The following is a 6000-nucleotide window of genomic DNA, read 5'->3' on the forward strand; positions in this document are numbered from 1 at the left end:
GTCTTTTTGCCTTTTTCTAAGGCCGCTCCTTCGGCATGTGGAGGTTCCCAGGCTAGGGGTCGAATCAGAGCTGTAGCCGCCAGCCTACACCAGAGCCACAGCAACGCGGGATCCGAGCCACATCTGCGACCTGCACCACAGCTCAGGGCAATGACGGATCCTTAACCCACTGAGCAAAGCCAAGAATCAAACCCTCAGCCTCATGGTTCCTAGTCGGATTCATTAACCACTGAGCCATGACGGGAACTCCTTTAGTCACTTCTTTGAGTCTCCTATTTCTATGAGCTCCCATATATACCATTTAAATTTGTTTTCCTCCTGTTAATCAGTCTCATGTAGATTTAATTATTAGATCAGCCAAAAGGACCTCGAGGGGTAAGGGGAAATGTTCTCCTTGACAGTTTGAAGAAAGAAGGAAGAGCTGGAAGCTGGAAACACTGCAGAGGAGGCTGCTCTAACTGCCATTGTAAGAAGTGATGAATTCTTAGAATATCACAGAGACTTCCATTCAGACCTGGCAGAATCTCAGCTACCTTGCACATATCTGGGTCCAAGAGAAGGAGCACTAGGAGGGATAGACAGGGACAGAAAATCTGTTCTTTGAAGCCTAAACCACTGGGTCCAAGGAACTCTGCCTTGAAACCCATTTGCTGCGCATCCTCGGGGCAGAGCTTCGTTCCTGCCAGCTTGCGTCTCTCACAAGTGTACTTTTTTTTTTTTTTTGAGACAAATAGGAAATTTATTCTATACTTTATCCCATTTTGTATGGCTTTCATCGTTACTATTTAGTATTATCTATTACATTTCAATTTTTCTTTAAAAATTAGTATTATATTAAAATTGTGTGTATTATGCAACTAAAATTTATAAGGAAGAAAGCCTTATAAACCATTAAATATTTTATATAGCATAATAAAAAGAACAACATAACTGGTAAGAATAACAAAAATAATACACCCTCTGAAAATAAATAAAATATAAAATGCATAAATTGGTTAAAAAACAGTGTAACTATATAAATATGTCCTCACAATTTGTTACATCTTACTGATTCTTCAATAAAGGCATTACACCATTCTAGGTGATGTGATAAACAAGACATTATAGACTTTACATTGTACCATGGAGAGAAATGGTTAGTAATAATACAATTGTAGACCTGTAGTATTTAATTGTACAGTTGCATTATTTAATTATAACTACTATCAATTCTTTGATGGAGAGGAAATCAGAATCAGATGTAAGAAGACTTCCGCATTCCAAGAATGATGTCAAATAACCCCCTTCATGGTGGATTATGCACTTATTTACTATGAGATATATTTCTTCTTCAGAGATTCCATGTTTGTGTTTCAATTGTAGATTTTTGGTTTGCAGTTATTCTGAAGTTTTGATATAGGAGTCTATATGTATATGAGATTGTTTTAAGTTGTTGTTCTCTTAATTGCAAGTGCATCTCCAGTGTCCTGCATTTGTACCCACCTCTTCTCATGATTTCTGATTTTGGTGGTATAATCATGCATGGATGATTTTGTATCTTTACTGTATATATACCTTTACTGCTGAGCCTTGTCATTTGTGGAATTTTTGTTTCCTGTTGCTGTCTTGTCTTTTCTGCCTAGAGAAGTTCCTTTAGTATTTGTTGTAAGGCTGGTTTAGTGTTGCTGAATTCTCTCAGCTTTTGCTTATCTGTCAAGGTTTTGATTTCTCCTTCAAATCTGAATGAGAGCCTTGCTGGGTAAAGTAATCTTGGTTGGAGGTTTTTTCCCTTCATCACATTAAGTATATCATGTCACTCCCTTCTGGCCTGCAGAGTTTCTGCTGAAAAATCTGCTGATAACCTTTTTGGGGTTTCCTTGGATGTTACTTGTTTCTTTTCCCTAGCTGCTTTCAAGATTTTCTCTTTGTCTTTAATTTTGGTTAGTTTGATTAATATGTGTCTTGGTGTATTCCTCCTTGGGTTTATTTTATATGGTACTTGTTGTGCTTCCCAGATTTGAGTGAGTGATTCCTTTCCCATGTTAGGGAAGTTTTCGGCTATTATCTCTTGGAATATTTTTTCTGTCTCCTTCTCTCTCTCTTATCCTTCTGGCACCCCTATAAATACGGATGTTGGTGTGTTTAACATTGTCCCAGAGTTCTCTGAGACCCTCTTCATTTGTTTTCAATCTTTTTCCTCTTTTCTGTTCTGCATCCGTAATTTCCACTAATCTGTCCTCCTCCTCACTTATTCATTCTTCTGCCTCTTGTATTCTGCTGTTAGCTGCTTCTAGTGAAGTTTTTATTTCAGTTATTGTATTTTGCATCTCTTCTTAAGTTTTATATCTTGTATCTCTTTGCTCAGTGTTTCCCGTAAGTTATCCATCTTTGCCTCCAGTTTATTTCCAATGCCTTGCATCATCTTCAGCATCAACAATGTAAAGACTTTTTCCTGGAGGCTAAGAATCTCCTCATGGCTTATCTGATTTTCTGGGGTTTTTCCTTTCTTCCTCATCTGAGTTATAGTTGTCCGTCTTTTCATTTTTATAGGTTTTTGGTGTGGTGACCTTTTTACAGATAATAGAGTTGTAGCCTCTCTTACTTCTAGTGTCTGCCCCCCTTGTGGCTGAAGTCAGTATGGGGGCTTGCTGTAGGCTTCCTGATGGGAGGGGCTGATGCCTGCCCACTGGTAGGTGGAGCTGATTCTAATCCCTCTGGGGGGTGAGGCTTAGTCTCTGGATGGGATTAGAGGCAGCTGTGTGTGTGAGGGGTCTTTAGGCAGCCTGTTTGCTGAGGGGTGGGGCTGTGATCCCACCTGGTTGTTGTCTGCCTTGGGGCTTCTCAGCAGCTGACTGAAGGGTGGGGCCAGATTTTCCCAAAATGGCCACCTCCAGAGAAAGGCAGCTGATGAATATTCCTGAGAGCTTTGCCTTCAATGTCTCTCCCTCACAAGCCACATTCACCCCTCTTTTCCCAGGATGTCCTCCAAGACCTGCAGTCAGGTTTGACCCAGATTCCTATGGAGACCTCGCTCTGCCCTGGGATCCAGTGAAAGTCTATGTGCGCCTTTTAAGAATGGGGTTTCCATTTCCCCCAGTCCTGTGGAGCTCTTACACACAAGCCCCACTGGCCTTCAATGCCAGATGCTCCAGGGGCTCTTTCTCTGAGTGCCAGATCCCCACATGTGAGGGTTTGATATGGGGCTCAGAACTCTCACTCCTGTAGGTGAGTCTCCCTCTGTGAACCAGTTAGTTTTCAGTCTGTGGAGCTTCCCACCCAGGAGGTATGGGGTTGTTTATAATGTGAAATCGCCCCTGCTACCTCTTGATGTGGCCTCCTCTTTTTTTTTCTGGAGTAGGGTATCTTTTTTAAGGTTTCCAATCCATTTGGGTGGAGATTGCTCAGCTTTTAAATGTGAATTTTGTTGTTTTCAGGAGAGAAGTTGAGCTCCAGTCCTTCTATTCTGCCATCTTAATCCTCTCTAGCAATATCTTTTTTGATCCACCTCCAGAGCTGCTGGTAGGTTCTGGCTTCTCCTCCACTCCAAGTTCAAGCGTCCTATCTTAATAAATCTATTTCTTGCCTAAAGGAAAAGAAAAAGAAACCCACTTGCCAGCATTGACTGCAGAGGGGAGAAAGTCAATCTTCCTTCTTTGTCACTGATTATTGCACAGCTGTGGAACTGTGTGAGCCCAAGGCAGCTACCAAAAATAAACTCAGAGGCCCCAATGTGCAGCAAGAGAGGACACCTTATCTAGGAGAGAGGAGGCCATGAACCCCAGCAGATCTACACTTGTAAAACGTGTTCAGTGGTGGAGTTGCTGCATCAGGGTTCTGGAGCACTGGCCACAGGTTCAATTCTTGGCCCGGGACAGTGGTTTAAGGATCTGATGCTGCCCACTGCTGCAGTGTAACTCACAGCTGTGGCTAAGATCTGATTCCTGGCCCAAGAACTCCATATGCCATGGGGTGGCCAAAAAAGATTTTTAAAAGATTAAAAGAGAGATAAAATTGTTCAATGGTGTTCACCAGGCCCTGAGTCAATCTCACTCCCTGCATTGGGAGGTCCAGGAAGTGCATTCTTGTGGCCGCTATAGGAGAGAATGCAGAATCGCAAAATATGAAAAAGAACAGAGGTGGAGGGATGGTTAGGGATTTCGGGAAGTAAAAGAAAAATCCTGAGAAGCTCTGAAGACAAACCTGGGATGCCATGGAAGTCTGGGGGGGTACAGGGGAGGGGGTGAAAAAAAAGAGTAAACAAGCGAGTCTACCTATGGATCAATTAGATCCATGGTCACCATCCCCTCTCATAGGAGAAGGACATTTTATCCCCTCTGGAAAAATTAGAGAGGGATGGAATGTGTGAAGAAGTTGCAGGGCAAACAGACTACAGGAAACTGAGTCGAAGTCTGAACATTAATGTGAAAACATTCCTCCCCAGACTCTCCCCTTCCAGTACTATTCGACTTTTAAAAGACTAAGTGCAGGCGAAAAATATAAATTAATTCCTTAAAAAATATGTTTTGGGAGTTCCCATTGTGGCGCAGTGGTTAACGAATCCGACTAGGAACCATGAGGTTGCGGGTTCGGTCCCTGCCCTTGCTCAGTGGGTTAACGATCCAGCGTTGCCGTGAGCTGTGGTGTAGGTTGCAGACGCGGCTTGGATCCTGCGTTGCTGTGGCTCTGGCGTAGGCCAGTGGCTACAGCTCTGATTCGACCCCTAGCCTAGGAACCTCCATATGCTGAGGGAGCGGCCCAAGAAATAGCAAAAAGACAAAAAAAAAAATATATATATATATATATATATATATATGTTTTGGGAGTTCCTGTTTTGGCTCAGCCTGTTAAGACCTCAACTAGTCCCAGTGAAGATGCAGGTTTGATCCCCTGGCCTCACTCGGGGGGTTAAGGATCTGGTGTTGCCATGAGCTGTGGCTCTGATTCTACTCCTAGCCTGGGAACTTCCATATGTCACAGGTACTGCCCTAAAAAGAAAACAAACAAACAAAACAGAAAGATATATGGGAGTGCCCGTCGTGGCTCCACAGTTAATGAACCTGACTAGCATCCATTTGATCCCTGGCCTTGCTAGGTGGATTGAGGATCTGGCATAGGCTGGCGGCTACAGCTGCAATTTGACCCCTGGCCTGGGAAACCTGCATATGCCAAGGGTGCGGCCCTACAAAGACAAAAAGACCAAAAAAAGAAAAAAAAAAAAGATATGTGTGTGTATTTTGTGAAACTCTGAATCACAATGAAATAAAGTAACCAGGAAAATAAACATGGACCAACATGGACCTGGTCTGCAGGCTCAGGCCCCTACCCCTCTTCACACCTCTCTCTTATAATCACCTACCTAAGAAACTAGGAGAGAGGCAAAAGTTTACCTCTACTCTCCTAGGGTCTTCACTGAGCCTGAAAACTAAATTAGGACAAATAAACAGGAGGAAAGGATAAATATTGATTTAGCATATGATGTATAGTACACAAAAACCCTCAAAAGGAAATTAAGACCCAAAGAAATAGCAAAATCTAAATGCTTGTATACTAGGTTGAATTAGACATAATTGTGGCAAAGTAAATTATGTGGAGACACTAAAGAAAGATAATAATTGTTTGAACAAGGTCTATTTGTGTGGAATTTTCTGTCCTAATTTCAGTCTTTTTAAGACCGCACCTGCAGCATATGGAAGTTCCCAGGCTAGGGGTCGAATTGGAGCTACAGCTGCCAGCTTACCACACAGTTACATCAATGCCAGATCCAAGTTGGATCTGTCACCTCCGCCGCAGCCTGCAGCAACGCCAGATCCTTAACCCACTGAGCCAGCCAGGAATCCAACCTCATGGATACTAGTCAGGTTCTTAACCCACTGAGCAACAAGGGGAACTCCTCAACTTGTCTGTTATGTATGTATGTAGGTATATATGTATTTATTTTTCAACTTCAGTCTTGATGATAAGAATGTTTCTTTCTGGTATGGAAAAGATATCTTCCACATGGGGATATAATTTATCGTCCCC

This window comes from Phacochoerus africanus, chromosome 1 (assembly GCF_016906955.1).
Source record: "Phacochoerus africanus isolate WHEZ1 chromosome 1, ROS_Pafr_v1, whole genome shotgun sequence".
Lineage (NCBI taxonomy): Eukaryota > Metazoa > Chordata > Mammalia > Artiodactyla > Suidae > Phacochoerus > Phacochoerus africanus.